Source organism: Lycorma delicatula, chromosome 2 (genome assembly GCF_047948215.1).
Source record: "Lycorma delicatula isolate Av1 chromosome 2, ASM4794821v1, whole genome shotgun sequence".
Lineage (NCBI taxonomy): Eukaryota > Metazoa > Arthropoda > Insecta > Hemiptera > Fulgoridae > Lycorma > Lycorma delicatula.
In genome coordinates this window covers 213,731,303-213,750,405 of record NC_134456.1, presented here as the reverse complement: position 1 = coordinate 213,750,405, position 19,103 = coordinate 213,731,303, and the positions used below count along the sequence as shown (strand labels likewise).

General features: G+C 33.8%; 1 long non-coding RNA gene across 5 annotated transcripts in view; it reads right to left on the bottom strand.

Moving 5' to 3' along the window:
- LOC142319637 (uncharacterized) overlaps positions 1-19,103 on the bottom strand; it is a 270,901-nt gene that overhangs the window by 129,174 nt on the left and 122,624 nt on the right. Inside the window, exon 1 of one of the 5 annotated variants that reach the window (XR_012755236.1) lies at positions 14,432-14,489. The exons of the other annotated variants lie outside the window; for them this stretch is intronic. This is a non-coding gene — a long non-coding RNA (uncharacterized LOC142319637). Of the gene's footprint in view, positions 1-14,431; positions 14,490-19,103 lie in introns of those variants that run through there. 5 annotated transcript variants of the gene reach the window in all.

Below are 19,103 nucleotides of genomic sequence, written 5' to 3'. Positions count from 1 at the left end.
TATCAAGACAAACATGGCAAATTTCGTTTTTAATTCCGCTAAGTACATTATTCATAATTTGTTGGAAGGTCGGTGAGCTATTTTTTAATCCAAATGGCATCCTTAAAAATTCATAGTGTCCTGTTTTTGTGGAGAACTCTGTTTTCTCTATGCTACTGATATCCACCTGCACCTGATGAAATCCTGTGGCGAGATTCAACGTACTAAAATATTGGGTTTTTTCTACCTAGCTCGTCTAAAATGTTTGTTATATTCGGAAGCGGAAATTTATCTATTATTTATGAATTTAATTCTATAAAATCAGTCGCTAATCTAAATTTTTGTTTTCATAAGACGTCAGGTTTATTCAGTACTATCCAGACTGGAGAGTTCCTGGACGAATATGAGAATCGAATAATTTTTTGATATATCTTGAATTTGGTTTTCGACTTAATTTCTTTATTTTTCGGGATAGCGGTAATTTCACGTGTAAACTGGTATCTCATCTGTTGTACGAATTTTGTTTTATTTGCCTCGTAAACGTTGCCAATTGTTTCCTTCAACGTGAAATATATCCGAAAATTTTTTTATAAAATTAATATTGCTTTTTTCTCTTTAGAATTCATACGATCGATTCTAAACGTCGATAAATTTATTTTTTCGTTCCGCGACTAATCTTATTAAAATTACTACTCATTTTATTATTAGCATAATATTTATAATTTTTATTTATTATTGGTACACAATTGTGGTTACTTATCGGTTTAATATATATTAATTTTTTGTTTACTAAGTGGAATTTATTATTGTACAGTAACCTACGTGGTCCTTGATCGTAATTATACGTTGTGGTATTTCAAGTCCATTGATATTTCTATAAGACAATACGACTTCACTTTTTTTTATGTTTCCTACATGAAGCCTAATATTTCGCTTCGTGAGTACCTGCACTGTGGAACTTATTTTTTTAACAGATGTGCTCTGTTTGCATTTCTTCAATTGTATTAAAATAATATATAGGCACTACTATACTTCTACACGTTAATTTATTATTTACAAAATCTAAACCGATTTTCATTTCCTTCAAATCATGTAGTCCTAATAGCAAATCAAATTGTTTATGAAAATCAAATAAAAATATTTATTAATTACTTATTTATAAAGTTATATTTATAATAATAATAAATCTATATTATTGGTAACTTCTTAATAATGATATTAGAGTAAAAAATTCTTCTTTCGACATACCATGGCCGTGGTTACTTCGAAAGGATCTTTACCTAGACACTCTGAAGCCAATAAATTTCTTACAAAAGATCTGATACCTCCGGTATCGATTAATATCCTATATCTACTTCGTGCACCGATGTTATGACATTCATTAATTTCCGAATGTAAATTCATAATTGACAAACGGTTCCTGACTTCATTTACTCTAAAAAAATGGTCGGTTTCAAATTCTTCTACTGTTTTATTATTTTTTAAACTAATTTTATTTTATATGTAGAGATTATCTATTTCTCGTGAAAGGTCATCATATTGTTCCGCTGTTTGATGCAGATTCGTCGTTCGTGCGTTACTAATATTATTTCCTGGCATAGATATAATTTAGATTATTTGTTTGGAGGTTCTACTGAATTTTTTTGTAATACTCATGACTATTACTTGAGTTCTTTTAAACTGAGTTCTCCGGTTCGGATTGTGTTTTGAAAGAGTAGTCGTCCGTTGAAATTTTGTTGTATTTTTTTAAACTGCGATCTTACAAAGGAATTGCGATTTCTGTAAGGTAATTTCTGGGTATTGAATTTTTCGAAAGGTAATTTTATTTGAATACAATGTTGCGGAATTTGGTATCGGTTAAATCTCAAATTATCTTGGTTTTTGTTTTGAGTACGTTTTCTTAAAAAATAATTATTATTATTGTTATTAGAATTACATTTACTTATTTTAAATTGAAAATCATTCGTTAACATGCTTAAAGCATCTTCAAGTGAATTGCGATTTTTAATACGTATAAAGTGAACCTACCGGTTCTGAAAACCTCTTAATAAAGACTCTTAAAGCTAAATTTCTTAACATATTCCCATAAAACATTTGCTATTAGAGGTCTTCTGTTTGAAAATTTAATCATTTTTAGATTTTTTCATAAAAATTAAAATGTGTCTTGTTCGTTTTGTTTTAATTTTGCCATTTCTAAAATGAATCTGAAACAATCACGTTTACCTAAATAACCATTCAATATAATTTTCCTCTAACATTGACCCATTTGTAACTATTTCGATTAATTCTAAAACAGGCGATTTTATTTTGGACAAATTGTTAAAAAAAAATAATCATTTTGAAAATCTGGGTTACTGTTTACATAAAATCTTGTTACAGATTTGTAGCAAAACAGTAATAAATCGATTTAATAAAGTCGGATTACCTTAGAATTCAGAGATCACGTCAAAATATAGGCTTTCTCGACACGGTTCTCGTCATTTTGTTCAAATAAGATTTCTTTCACACAAAAATTACACAAATTAAAAGCGACTAATAATAGAATTTAAATTTAATATTATTAGTACTTTTCTACTTATCATAAAATTATTTTGTGATCGTGGACTATTTTTTACTACTTTAATTTTTATTGATTCACACCGATTTAATTTTTTTCTACGCCTTTTAATAAATTTACTTTATAAAAAATATAGCACATACAAAAAAATTAAATTATTTTGAATAATATACACTAATTCATTACACTCCTTAGAATAATATGCTTTTATTCTTGTTGTGTTCGTCGTCTTCACGAACTGTGGAAACCGATGAAGAATTATGTTCATTAACTCCTTGAAGACGTCGTACCGACTGCGTCAGTTAAGTTGTTTCTTAGCGATGAATATTTAAAAAAAAAAAAAAAGTTATACATATAAAATAATTATTTCACATACAGATATTCTTTCTATGATATATTGTGGATATACCTTCCAAATACAAGACTCTAATGAACTATGTTAGGTGTACAAGATCACAGAGTACGTTTTAAACAACTGAATAAAATAATGTACTTCAACGTATTATTTCTTAGAATTACTACTAGTCCAGGAAAACACCAGTAATAATGCTTGCATTTGCTAAATAATATATTCTAATGTACATGTGAGTGTGTGTTTTATGTGCTTAAAAATATACTTTATGCATAATTGTATGCTTTGAAATTAATGTGAAAATTATTCATTGTTATAAATTATGATTACTTAATATTAAACGTTAGCGGTTTAGTTGTTTTTCACAAAAATTTGACTTCAGTAGTTTTGTGATTGTTGCACTATAAACTGTACCTACATTTCTCCAATTGAAACTGAATTTAAAAAAGTGATATTCTGTTTCTTTGTTTTGAAAAAATACCGCGTCTCTCCACTCATACAGAATACACCGATATTATTTTTGCGTACCGCTTTTGCGATGGAAATACTGCAGCTGTGGTTTAAGAATACTAACGTAGGAATCCTGGACGAATATTTCCAAACCGTAAAGTATTTTTGTAGAATTTTTAATAATGTATAATAATTTTAAAATGAATTTTAAAATAATTTTTAATGAATAATTTTTATTTTTTTTCGTGAAAATAACAGTTTCTAGTGCACATGTTTCATCTGAATAAACTTTGATGGCAAGAAAAAACATTCTTCAGGTGCTAGAACCGGCTAACTAACAACTTAATCCTACTAAAAGCACGTTTAGAAACACGACTCTATATTCCACAAAATACCGTATGAAGGGCATTACACTATAACGGATTGCATCCATATGTTCAGAAAGTTCAACATCTCCTCTTGGTGACCGTAGCAGACGAATGCAGTTTTGTCATCGGATTAACAATAATTACCAGTTAATTCCATTCATTCTATTTTTGGACAAAGCTACTTTTACTCGTAATGACATATACAACACACGGAACATACTTACCGTTGGTCTGAAGAAAACCCACATGCTGTAATCGAATTAAATTTCCAGAACATATTTTCGGTGAACGTTTGGTGTGGCACGATCGAAAACCAATTAATAGACCCTTCTATACTAAAACCAGAAGAGAAATTATCTGGAATTTTTAAACAATTTCATATAGCACTTGAAAATTTTCCATCGGTGAAAGGAATTGAAATGTACTATCGACTTCATCACCGACAAAACATTTCACGAATGAAGTAAGACAATTGTTAGATGAAAAATTTACTGTTAAATGAATTGGACGTAGAGGGCCAGTAAATTGGCCACCTAGACCACTGGACCTTACTCTCTTAGGTTATTGTTTATGGGGCTGATTATATGTTAGGTATGGAGGCAAAAGGTAGACACACGCAATGAACTGACCGCTCGCATTCTCTGTGCCGCTGCCCTCCAGTTGAGGGCGCCCTCATCAATTACTAGTTGGCGATAGAGAATGTAAGGATACGCGTTGAAAAGTGCATCGAAAAGTGCTGGAATCTTCGAAAATTTATTGTTAATTAATGCAGTGTAAACCACGTTTAATTTTTCGAAGGTCTAAATTTATTGTACAAAAACGGCTGTTTTTTATTTTTAGATTAATTTTTCTGCTAACATTTGTAAAACATTTGCTAACATTTTTCTGCTAAGTTGTTTTTAATAATAAAAGTGATTTTTTTTTGTTTTTCACAGGTTTTATTAAAAGTTTTCTCAGAATTTCTCTACAAGTTTGATAACAAAATTGACTCATTTATTACTTGTTTAACAAAGCTGCAATAAAACCTAAAAAAAGTATATCATCACCGAATGTTAGTTTTACATTGGATGTGAAAAGTACACGAAATACAGACAGTTGTTGGACATGCTGTTTAATTAAAAAAACAACTTTATTCTTATACAACGCCGTAAAATTCATTCAGTTTGACTTCATTGGTCACGTTATATTTGTAAAACCATATTATTTATTATATATTCTTTCTCATTTGATAATATATATATATGTAATATTAATAATAGATGAAATGATAAAATATTACACCAAAACCTTGACATATAACAACTGGTTGTTAGCGTTTGAATTCTTAAAACTTGATATCTCGTGATATATTGAAAAGTATTATTTATTTATTTAATTTTTTAGTGTAATAAATTAATTGATATTCACAATATATTTTTAAAAACAATAATAATTACATTTACACGAATATTTATTTTTTTATTTTATAAAATAATCATTTTGTTAAACCTAATTTTCGTCACTTTTTTCAAAAGATAATTATATACATATGGGTAATAAAATCTAACTAAGATGCAGTATGAATACTTAAAATACTATCGAATCTTTTATATCCTAAACGTAAGATAAAACTGAAATGAAATATATGATAAAATTTTTGTACCTATGATAACGGAATATTAAGTTGTAATGTATTTTTGTTTTATTTTCAGGGAGTTATATCAACAGAGAGGAAACGCCGGAGAAGAGAATGCAGCGAGTTCTATCATCCCAACCCCTGTATGGGAAGACGCCTACCTTGAGACGATTCCGGTCGCCACCACTCCCGTTCCTAGCCCTGATGGGCTTTAACACGGGAGTCGTCTTATAGACCATCAACTGATTACACGTCACAGTAATAAGGCAGGCCTCGGTTCGGATGCCACCGATTTAAATGCCTCGGTAGACATTTACATCGGTGATTTTTTAACTCAGCTTTTGCCTTCGCTGCAGGCCCATACGGATATCTTGAATGTCCTACATCGTTGCGCTTTAATTTAGCTGACCGAGTTCGTGGAAGCACGAACCCCGCGCCTAGTTCTACATTTTACAGAGCCAATATGTAAAAGTCGCTTAGATTGAGACAGTAGTATTAATAACATGCCACCAGCAATGTTGTTCGCAACAACGGATTTTACTCCTTTTTTTTTGTCTTCAGTCATTTGACTGGTTTGATGCAGCTCTCCAAGATTCCCTATCTAGTGCTAGTCGTTTCATGTCAGTACCCTACATCCTACATCAGTATATCCTACATCCCTAACAATTTGTTTTACATATTCCAAATGTGGCCTGCCTACACAATTTTTTCCTTCTACCTGTCCTTCCAATATTAAAGCGACTATTCCAGGATGCCTTAGTATGTGGCTTATAAGTCTGTTTCTTCTTCTAACTATATTTTTCCAAATGCTTCTTTCTTCATGTATTTTCCGCAGTACCTCTTCAATTGTCACTTTATCCACCCATCTGATTTTTAACATTCTCCTATAGCACCACATTTCAAAAGCTTCTAATCTTTTCTTTACAGATACTCCCATTGTCCAAGAATTACTATATCATCAGCAAATCGTAGCATCTTTATCTTTTCACCTTGTATTGTTACTCCGAATCTAAATTGTTCTTTAACATTTTACTCCTAGCTTTCTTAATGAACTCATTTTTAGTTCATATCCCAGATATTGGAATAGTTGGCCTCCTGTCTGGTCTACAAGGGAGAGGCGGACAGACCGCCTACTCCCACACAGCTCCATCTCAGAGTCCCGCGAGACATTTACTTCACTTCATAATATCGAGATGTCGCAACATTAACGGCCGCATGGAATCCATGCCCCCGATAGCGCAGTCGCCATCCCGCCGACGTCCCCACTCCGTAGGGGAAGACACCCGCCTTGTGACGTATCCGATCGACACCAACCCCCACCCTGTTCATAGGCCTGATGGGCTTTAACGGGAGCCATCACGCCGACATCTCGATTCCCCCCGAGGGGAGAAGATCCCACCTCGTAGCGTGTCCAGTCGCTACAACACCCCCTCCGTTCGTAGCCAGTAGTGGCTTTAACGGAGGTCATCTTCTCGCCCTCAAACTGATTGCGCACCACAGCTTTCGGTTCAGGACCCGCAGAGATGCCACCGATGCAGATGTCCCTCAGGGCATCTGCAAAGTAAAGTTCACCCGACAGTGATGTTTGGTCGTTTAAAATGCCCTCGTCGAAATAATGCTACGCCACGGCTGAGAGGTCACACACACAACCGGTACCACAGTCGCTGCTCCACAGACAGCTTACAATCAGTTTTAAAAGTAAATTCTATCAGCGGAAATGAAAGGCCGCAGAAGAGGTGGTGATCAGCGGGTTTTGTCAGTATTTAGGAAACAACTCAGAAGTAGTTTAGATCAGCGGAGAGGAAACGTCGCAGAACGGAGTGGAGATCCGCGGGTTCTGTCAGCGGAGATGAAACGACGCGAACGGGGTGGAGAGTCGTCGGTATGGAGATATTACACATCCGAAGGGAGCCAGGAGGGTAGATGGGTGGGAGGCCTTGAGTAGAATATCGGTCGTGGCGCGTTGGGTGGAGTAAGCGGGTGATCCAAAGTGTGCTAGATGTGCGGTAGTGAGGCGGGGATGCTGTCGAACGGGATATAGGTACGTTGGGATGAGGGATGTACACATCCGACGGGCGCCAGGAGGGCCGCTGGGAGAAGGGCGTTGGGTGTGGTATCGGTCGGGGCGCGTTGGGTGGGGGAAGCGGCTCATCCAAAGTGTGCTAGATGTGCGGTAGTGAGGCGGGGATGCTGTCGAACGGGATATAGGTACGTTGGGATGAGGGATGTACACATCCGACGGGCGCCAGGAGGGCCGCTGGGAGGAAGGGCGTTGGGTGTGGTATCGGTCGGGGCGCGTTGGGTGGGGGAAGCGGCTCATCCAAAGTGTGCTAGATGTGCGGTAGTGAGGCGGGGATGCTGTCGAACGGGATATAGGTACGTTGGGATGAGGGATGTACACATCCGACGGGCGCCAGGAGGGCCGCTGGGAGGAAGGGCGTTGGGTGTGGAATCGGTCGGGGCGCGTTGGGTAGGGGAAGCGGCTCATCCAAAGTGTGCTAGATTTGCGGTAGTGAGGCGGGGATGCTGTCGAATGGGATAGAGGTTCGTTGGGATGAGGGATGTACACATCCGACGGGCGCCAGGAGGGCCGCTGGGAGGAAGGGCGTTGGGTGTGTATCGGTCGGGGCGCGTTGGGTGGGGGATGCGGCTCATCCAAAGTGTGCTAGATGTGCGGTAGTGAGGTGGGATGCTGTCGAACGGGATAGAGGTTCGTCGGGATGAGGGATGTACACATCCGACGGGCGCCAGGAGGGCCGCTGGGAGGAAGGGCGCTGGGTGTGGTATCGGTCGGGGCGCGTTGGGTGGGGGGAAGCGGCTCATCCAAAGTGTGCTAGATGTGCGGTAGTGAGGCGGGGATGCTGTCGAACGGGATATAGGTACGTTGGGATGAGGGATGTACACATCCGACGGGCGCCAGGAGGGCCGCTGGGAGGAAGGGCGTTGGGTGTGGTATCGGTCGGGGCGCGTTGGGTGGGGGAAGCGGCTCATCCAAAGTGTGCTAGATGTGCGGTAGTGAGGCGGGGATGCTGTCGAACGGGATATAGGTACGTTGGGATGAGGGATGTACACATCCGACGGGCGCCATGAGGGCCGCTGGGAGAAAGGGCGTTGGGTGTGGAATCGGTCGGGGCGCGTTGGGTGGGGGAAGCGGCTCATCCAAAGTGTGCTAGATGTGCGGTAGTGAGGCGGGGATGCTGTCGAACGGGATAGAGGTTCGTTGGGATGAGGGATGTACACATCCGACGGGCGCCAGGAGGGCCGCTGGGAGGAAGGGCGTTGGGTGTGTATCGGTCGGGGCGCGTTGGGTGGGGGAAGCGGCTCATCCAAAGTGTGCTAGATGTGCGGTAGTGAGGTGGGATGCTGTCGAACGGGATAGAGGTTCGTCGGGATGAGGGATGTACACATCCGACGGGCGCCAGGAGGGCCGCTGGGAGGAAGGGCGTTGGGTGTGGTATCGGTCGGGGCGCGTTGGGTGGGGAAGTGGCTCATCCAATGTGTACTAGATGTGTGGGAGGGATGGGGAACGCTGCCTAAAGGGGTAGAGATTCATTGGGATGAGGGATGTACACATCCGACGGGCGCCAGGAGATCCGCTGGGTGGAAGGGCGTTAAATGTGGTATCGGTTGGGGCGCGTTAGGTGGGGTATTGGTCTGGATGCAGATTGGAACCGAAACTGTCTAGTCAAGGTCACCATACTCAGCCTACGAGGATCTCAAAATTCATCGTAAGTAACACTTATTTACAATGAATGTATTTACTTATATATTACATCTAGACTTCCTAATTACCTTTAATATTGAATATATCTTTCAGTTTCATCTCTTAAAAAATTATTTCTATTAAATATGGTGGTAGAACTTCGAAACCTGGCTACATGATTCTTAATTTTACCAAAATCACTTCTTTTAATTTTTTTAGGAGCTAATGGTACTCTATATATGTGTGAATTGGTAAATGATAGAAAATAGCTGTAAAAAGTAGTATGCTGTAATGTTTAATAATAATAATAATAATCGTTAGAATGTGGATTATCTGTCATAAAGTACTTGCAAAAAAAAAATAAATAAATAAATATTTGGCAAACCTTTCTCATTTTCATCAGTTAAGACAGATTTGCTTTTTAAAATATATACTTTAAAATAAATTTAAAGTGAAATCAGTCCATTAATTTATGCTTATCACACAGAATATCATTAGTGCCTGAAAAACTATAACAAGTGATTTTGGAAAACTTAATGATACTAATGTACCATTTTTCATAAACATGTTACAAAAGGAAAAATTTTAATGAAAAGTTATATATTTAAACGATTTACAGTTTCCATTTTTGATAGCGTTATGTATCTTCATCTACATGTGTAAATAATAATTTCACATCGGATGTTTAAAATTACTTCTATATCATATATTCAGTATCATCATATCTAGTTTATAACTAAAAGAAATAGAATTAAGAAAATGATTACTTACATCAAAATAAATTTTTTATCAGATAATTCAATTAATATAATATTGTTATAAAAATAAGACTTAAAATATTCCTTTTATTAAAAATTGATGTAATTGTGTAATACTTGACAATTTTTTTTTATGAAATATAAAAAATTTGTTTTCAAGTTTTGAGTATTCAAATGCTAACAAACAATTGTAATGTCAGTAGTGTTTTGGTGTAATATTTTCCCTTTACAACTTTTATAAATATAACTTTATTAATATTTATATTGATGTAATATTTCTATATCAACTTTTATATATATTATCGATTTTCGTTGCGAATAGGAAAGACTTTTGGTTAGGTAATTTATTAACTGAGCGTCAAATAAAGGGCTTGCAGGAGTAGGTTTTGTAATGAACAAAAAGATAGTGAAGAGAGCAGATTATTTCAAAAAGCTTAGCAGTAGAATCATTGTAATCAGGATAAAATCAAAACCTAAGCCGACAATGATTAACATCTACATGCCTACAAAAATGCCCATAATGATGAGTAGTGTGTATATGAAGAAATTGACATAGAAGGAACACATAGAAGGAAATGAAAATTTAATAATACTTGGAGATTGGAATACAAGCATTGGAAAAGGCAAGGAATGAAAATTTGTGGGTGAATATGGGCTGGGCAAAAGGAATAAATGAGGGGACCGACTCATTCAGTTTTGCAGAAAGTATGATTTATTAATTGCCAACACCCAGTTTAAAAATCATGATAGAAGAGTAACCACTCTTGGAAAAAGCCGGGCGATACTACAAGGTATGAGGTAGATTAAATCATGGTTAAGCAAAAATTTAGAAAGAAACTCATTCACTACAAAGCATATCCAGGAGCAGACATTGATAGCAACCATAATTTAGTGATAATGAAATGTAGATTGGTGTTTAAAATCCTAAAGAAAAGATTTCAGATGAATCGCTGAAATTTAGAGAAGCTTGAGGAAGAGGAGGTAAAAAAATGTTTGAGTAGGACATCACAAGAGGTCTGAGTAAAAAAGATGAAGTAGAAAGTATAAAGAATGGGAGTATGTTAAAAAGGAAATTCTTAAATCATCAAAAACAAACATAGGCGGATGATTGCAGCTGATGATTAACGTAGAAAGTATAAGAATGCTAGTGATGATGGTAAAAGGAACTATCGACAGTTAAGAAATATTATAAACAGAATGTGCAAATTAGCGAAAGAGTGGAATGAATAAAAGTGTTCAGAAGCGGAAAAAGAAATGATCATTGTTAAAATAAACGGTAAATAACGCAGAATTTTTTGGTACATAAGTTAAAATCTAATGTGATAAATATAGTAAATCGATTTATAATACGAAAGGAAACGTTAATAGGTGGGCGGAATATAATAGAGTTATATGGAGGAAATGAATTACAACTGCTGTTATAGAGGAAGAAGAGGAAGTTGAAGAGGATGTAAAGAGAGTTGCAGTACTGAGATATGAATTTAATAGAGCATTAAAACATTTGTATGGAAGAAAGGCTAAACTGGATACTGCAGAATTACTGCACAATGTAGGTTAGGAAGCGATAAGTATATTATAGTCATTCAAACTGGTGTGAAATATTTACGAAGAAGGAAATTCCATCAGACTCAAAAAGAGTGTTATTGTCATGATACCAAAGAAAGCAGGAGCAGAAAAGTGTGAAGAATACAGAGAAAGTATCTTAACTACTCATGCATCAAAAATCTTAACTAGAATTCTTTACAGAAGAATTGAGAGGAAAGTGGATGAACTGTTAGGAGAAGACCAATTTAGTTTCAGGAAAAGTATAGGGACAAAGAAGCAATTTTAGTGCTCAGATTAATAGTAGAAGTAAGATTAAAGAAAAACATACCGACATACATGGCACGTATAGACTTAGAAAAAGCATTTGACAATGTAGACTGGAATAAAATGTTAGCATTTTAAAAAGTTTAGGGTTCAAGTATAGCGATAGAACAAATGTTAACACTTACAGGAACCAAAATGCAACAGTAATAATCAAAGAGCATAAGAAAGAACAGTAATAAAAAAGGGAGTCTGACAAAGATGTTCCCTACTCTCACTAATTTCTAATCTTTTCATAAAACTAGCTGTTAATGATGTAAAAGAACAATTTAGATCCAGAGTAACAGTGCAAGGTGAAAAGATAAAAATGCTAATATTTGCTGATGATATAGTAACAATTTGCAGGTGATATATTGATTCTAGTTGAGACAGAAAAGATTTTGAAGAAACAATGAATGGCATGGATGATGTCCTTCGCATGAACTACCACATGAAAAAAAAACACAAAAAAAAGTAATGAAATGTAGTAGACACAAAGTAGATGGACCACCACTGAATATAAAAATAAGATGAGAAAAGGCTATGGAGGTAGAATTTTGTTATTTGGGAAGTAGGATTACTAAAGATAGACGAAGCAGGAGCCATATAAAATGCCGAATAGCACAGGTGAAATGAGCTTTCAGTCAGAAATAGTCTGCTTTCATAAAAAATTAATTTAAACGTCGGGAAACCATTTTTGAGAAAATGCTTAGCTACTTCATATGAAAGCGAACGTAGCTTTATATGGTGTGAATCTTGGAAGATCGGAGTACCTGAAAAGAGAAGATTAGAAGCGTTTGAAATGCGATGCTTTAGGAGAATGTTAAAAATCAGGTGGGTGGATAAAGTGACAAATGAAAAGATATTGCAGCAAATTGATGAAGGAAGAAGCATTTGGAAAATATAGCTTAAAGAAGACAGACTTATATCTTACGGCATTCTGGAATAGTCTCTTTGATATTGGAGGGACAGGTAGATGGGAAAAATTGTGCAGACAGGCAATATTTGTTATATGTAAAATAAATTGTTAGGGATGTAAGTGGTATACCGATGTGAAACGGCTGACACTAGGTAGGGAATCTTGGAGAGATGCATCAAACCAGTCAAATGACTGAGGACAAAAAAGTCTGTTTTTCATTTAAACTTTTAATCATCAATATGAGAAAAAATTATTATTTATCAAGGTTTAATAATTCTCAATATATTTCTGTTTTGTAGTTTATTATAGAGAATATTAGAAATTAAATGTAATTTTATAAATGTTTTAACTGCCAATAAATGTATTTCTGTTAACACTTCGTGTTTGTTTGTTTATTACCCAGTCACCACTCCTACAGAAAGCAGATAGGAAATGGATTAAAATTTACAGTTACTATTTTAAGTATGGTATGGTTTTTAATGCCAAAGAATAGGTCATAATAAAATATAAAATATTGCGGTGTTCTTCACCTCAGAGATTAGGAATAATCATTTTATATTAATCGATGCAGAGAATCTGTAAGATTTTAAGAAAATATTGTGTTGAAACACAAGGAAAAAAGAGTTACTTATAATAATAATTTGGTAGTTAAAAGATGAAGACTAATATAAAATAAACAGTTTTAATTTAGGAAACGGAAAGATTATTCAATAATTGGAGGATTCATATGTATATAATAACAAATCAAAAAGAAAATATAGTGCACTAAATTTCTTTTCTCTGCTAATAGTGCAATTAGTACATGATAGCGTTAAAAATTGAGTAGTTAATTGGTTAAAAATAACAGAATTAAATTGTAGTATTATAAGTACTTTGATTGTTTTTAATGTAATGATAAATTAATTTTGCGGTGTAATAGTTCGAACTGAAATAGATTTGTGAGGATTTTCTTGAATTTGAATTTTTTCCTTTTTAGAACATGAATTTTTTTTGTAAAATTTGGTCTTGACTTTTTGAGTGAGCCTATCCTTACTGAGAATGATATATACATACATATATATATATATATATATATATATGTGTGTGTGTGTGTGTGTGTGTGTGTATGTGTGTTGTCACACTGGTTGAGTGTACGTATAAGTTTTTACTTAAAAAACCATAATGAAATTTTAGTAATTTAAAAATATATATAAAACAGTTTATATATGAATGTTTAGAGGATAAAAACCCATTTCTTCATGTGCAGAATTTATTACTTGTGATGTGATAAACATTGAGTCCATTATAAAGGAAGCAGCAACAAAAGCGCACAGGATGGGATATTCAGTATGACTGGCTGTCACTTGAGAAAGCTTTTATATACAGTGCCTCAAAACCATGTAGAGGGTGTGATTTTGATTGTAAATTACTGCAGGTGCATTTATTAAAAAAAAATACACATGTAGTAATTAGAGTATATTTAAGTTAGCTTAGAAAATGGTTTTTATTTTATTCAAGTCTAAAAAAATAAAGCTAGCGGTGATGTACCAAATTTTTTTTTTAATTTAACGCATTTAATAACATTTAGGGAAATTTAAAACAGACAAAAACATCCTTAAAGTTTTTAGTTCTCAGATAAGTTTAGTAAGAAATTAGAAGTTGTAATTTCAACTCGGAAAGAAATGATAAAATAATACAATATCTTAATATTGTATTCTCATTGCGATGTTTTTCTTCAAACAGTGTTTTATTTCAAATATTGAAGTGTACCGTGGCAACACCGTGTTTTTAAAATCAGTTATTTATAAGTAAATCAATTATTTATAAGCGGCTATAAAGAAAATACCTTTTACGGTTTTATAAACCTTTATCGACATAAATTAGTTACTAAAAGAAATGTACTTACTGTTGGGTTTCATTCCAAATTTTCCCTTTATGACTTACATCCATGTATTTTTCATTTCCTGAAACATAAATTATAGGTTGTAGCTGAACTCGTTCAATCAAGTAACATAATTTATATTTATTAATAGTATTTTGATCATAGTAAATAAATAAAATAAGTTAGGAAATGTAGACGGTAATAATAAAATGCTTAAAAAATAACTTATTTTATTTTGGAAAGTATCCAACAATTTGAAATAATAATAATTTTATTACACCATATTGCAGCAGTGAAAACCAAAATATATTGCTGGCAACCAATTTTTAAATTTTCACTGTCTGAAACGTTCTGTGTACTAAGCATCAATATACCGTACTGTTGTGTAGCAACTTGAACATGTCTATAAATGTAAATATATCTACAGATGGCGATGATTTTGATGTAATAAATAAAGTACAAGTGCCAAATTTGGAAGTTCGAGACATAATTTATCGTCAATACAAAAATTATTTCGTTCAACATTGTGATATTTCTTCCGATATAAGATCAAGCATTAAAACGTTCTTTCAATACTTAGTAGATAATAGTAAAACGGTAGTAGCATGTGCATTCAAAGGTGTAGAAAAGCAGTGGTATACATGTTTTGAAGCATTTGGAAAAGTACTCGTTACAAAATGATTTGAATAAAATTTTAACGTGCGAATTTCCATTTCAAAAACCCAATTATAATGTCACCTTTACAAATTTTAATAAGATGTGTGTCAACAGATTACTATATCTATATTTTAATTTTATAGTTCTTCTAATGTACGTAATTAAATTGTCTCCACTTGTACGAATGTATTTCTATACGGCAGTATATAAATTATAAAAATGTTATAAATAATAATTAAATATTCTCTTGTATTTTATAATATGGTGTTTTTAATCGGTTATTCGAAATTATTTTGCAGTAAAAATCCATCGTCTATCGTTTATTATTCGGCTAGGCAATAAATTGAATTATATAAGTAAATTTCTGGATGTATTTTTCAAGATAAGCTGACTTAAAAAATTAACGTCTTAATAGCATTTAACGTAAATAGAAGTAAATATTGCTGATCTAACTATAAGAGAATGTGTTTGGCATTATTCTTAATCTTACTATCGTCGAATAGTGCATCGAAAATAAAATTAAGAAATCCTGTTCTTTCCTCGGAAATTACTTTCTTTGCGTTTTCTATTGCTTGTTCTTTTTTATCTTTATTTTTCAGCAAAGGATTTTGTTTGTATTTCCAAATAGCGTATCTTTTTTCTTTTGCGACTGTTCTACATTTATCGTTAAACCAAACATTTCTGGTCTATTTCTGGTCTGTTTAAAATGCATAAATAACAGATAAATTCCATATTCGGTTCTATTTCAATGTTAGGCATTATTATTGATTTTTAGTACTAAAAATAATTTTAAATTAATTTTTTAGAAGTATATTTATATTGCAAAACTTTTTTATGGTTTTTACGAAGGATGTATAAATGTTCTTATTTAATATTAACGGGTTGTGTAAATCTGTCCTGAATTTTTGCAATTCCTCTCTTAAATAGAAATAACAGGGTAGCCTTTTGCGACTACCTTGTATTTTAAAATAAGGAGATGTAAATAATTTAAATAGAGAATCAACGGTAAAAATAAAAAACCGTTAGGTGTTTGGCCCACTATAAAGGAGGTCTTATCTGCTGCCTGTCGGCCTGTCGTATAGAAAATTTTTTTTAGTCTGTGTTTAATAGTTCGAAACAGACAGAACAGCCACAAAAATTCTAGGTAAATTTGCCCTAAAATCGAATGCGTGTCAATGTCAAATGTAAAAATATTAAGTAAGTATAAATATTAAACTATGGAAAATTTACAAAAAAAATTTTACAACAGAGAGAAATACGGTTGTAAATGCTTCGACGAATTACAGTTAAAATTAACTTACGAAGAGGATAAGGAATTTTTCGATCGTGCAGAAAAGCAGTTTAGATATCATTTAATAATACATCATCCAGAATTGTACGAGGAAACTGTTTTAAAGTGCGAATGTAAGTGGCACAAAGGACACCACTGGTTTCCTGTAGAAGTTATGTAAAATTTATTTATTTTTTGTAGAGAACTTCTCTTAAAAATAATTTTCGATTAGATTTTCTTTGCAAGACGAAAATAACACGATTCTTTTCCTGTTTTCTCCATGTTTTAGTTTATCTCCTAACCTAAAATTAAAATCAATATTTTTTTCTCCTAGTTCTTTCTCCATAAAGGAATTGGAAACGTATTCTATGTTTCCTTTCTCTTCTAAAGTAAAGGCATAACGTGTTTTTCCTCTAAATTCTTTTGTTATAGAATTAATAGTATAAACGCCCTTTTCTAAATCCTCTGATTTTTTACATTTAGATACAATAAAATTAGTTCTTAAGGAAAATGTCTGCATGGCTTTTTTTCTACTATTTCTTTAGATATTTTTACATTCTTTTCTTCTTTCTGTATATTTTCTTTTCCTCTATTGTTAAGCTTTCGAAGCGACTAGTAACAGAAATATCCACATACTTAAAACCTTTGTGGTACACATGTTCTTTAGATTGTATTTTTAAAAACGGTGTTTCTTTAGGCCAGTAGTGGAAATAATTGTTTTTATAAGACACCTGTATAAATCCCTTTTGTTTTGTTTTTTATTAAATTCTATTAATTTATGCTTAAATTGTACCTTAACAGTAAATTCTAAATTTTTTTTCTCCTAGCTTTCTACAGTAAATCGCAACAATAGGGAATTTCTCTGTTGTTATTACTATAAAACCAAACACTTCTATGCTAGAATTTACAGGTAATTCGATCCAGTTACCTTTGTGTTAATTTTTATAAAATTCAGCGCTACATTATTGCTCGTTATTCTTTATTTTCAATATTTCTAACGCGCAAGCGATATCTAGAGATTTTTCAGCTTGTTCGAAATTCTTTCTTGTTTCTTGGATATATTTTTTCTCTTTTAATTCCTCCAACTTTTTTACGCCATAAACAACACAAACTGTAGTTGGCACGATTTGCTGGATGTTGTAGAAATTTAAGTTGTTTTTAAGGGACAATTTTTTCTCTGGAAATCGTGGTTTACAATATCTTGTATCTGTTAAACCCATTTGTCCGGCATTTAAATTAACAGATTTTGTGCTAAATAGAAAATTATAACCAGAAAAAAAAGTTTCTCCTATTTTTACGAAGCAGAGTGGAAGATATTTAATTTCTTGTTTTTCACTTCCATTTCCAACAAATTTATCGGCAGCATATTAAAGCTAAATCCGTTTAAAATGTAGCGTATTAATTTTTCTCTTTTTTGCTTGTCTTTATCGAGTTTTATCTTGTATCCGATTAGTTTTTAGTAAGAGAATTTGCCCGTAAATAATAATACAGTAAATATTTATAAACAATGCGCAGCTATATTTTAACACGCTACAGATTTTTTCCCATTGTTTCGTAATAGAAACAGAATAGAACGGTGCATTCGTAAATATTTTTTTGTAGTTTTCTAGTACATTCGTCGTGGTATTTTTTAAGCTAAATCCCTCTTCGTTATTGTTGTTATACACGTAAAACGTAGCTTCCAGGCGCGTTATCCCATGTTTTTGTGCGGCTGGGCTTGTAAAAGTTTCTCTTAATCGTTTCTCTGGACGATTAACAAAATTTGCAATGTGTGGTTTCTTATATCCTTGTTTACGCCTGGAGATCTCATTTGGCATACAAATTTATTGTAGATTTTTGCTCTCATATTCTTGTGCAACCAAGTTAAACAGTCCAATCCAACAGTATTATTGTTTTGTACAATAATATTTGAGCATCTGTCATTGTAGTCGGTACAATGAAAACCGAAGTCGAAATTTTCTGTTAAATATTGTTCCATTTCTCTTTTATTAAAAAATTCCTGTAAAATCCTGAGTAATATCGATGTCTGACATAAAAATATCGTGTTTTTCTAGCTGTTGTAAAATCTTTGGTAAATCCCTCAAAATATCGGATAATTTTTCGCCTGTAGTGTATCTTATACGGCAGAGAAACAAATTTCTTTGGATAAAGATAGTAATATCGCTGTGGAATTATCACTCTGTATTTTTCTCGGTGGAATTGGATATTTTTTTCTATAATTTTTTACCGGCATTTTTGCTTTTACTCCGTGTCTAGCTAAATTATATTTATGGAAAATGCTACGTAATAAAGATTATTACGTACACACAAATTGTTAACGCCACACAAATTTTTCTTCACTAATCGGTCGTTATTTTCGTCCATGCTGTCTGGTGGTAAAATTTTTATTAACATAACACAGGATTATCAGAAAAGAATGGTGCGGTTTCAGTAATTCATAGGAAGATTGTAGGGAAATTTCTAGATGTAATATTGGTATCGCTGAAAGCCTCCAACCCAAAAGTTTGTTTATCAGCAGTTGTAACCCCAACGTCAGTTCTTGTGTTGTTGTTGCGGTGAGTTTAGCGAGTTACTATGTTCTCGGATAAAGACAAAGCAAAGTGTGTTTTATTGATGGCTGAATTAAAATCCGTAATTTTAGTTCAACGTGAATTCGGAAGAGATCCAACACACAAAAATAACATAACGCGTCGGTTCAAACGATTCGAAGAAACCGGATCGGTTAAGAAACAGAAATCAACCGGCAGACCGAGTGTACCAGACGAAACG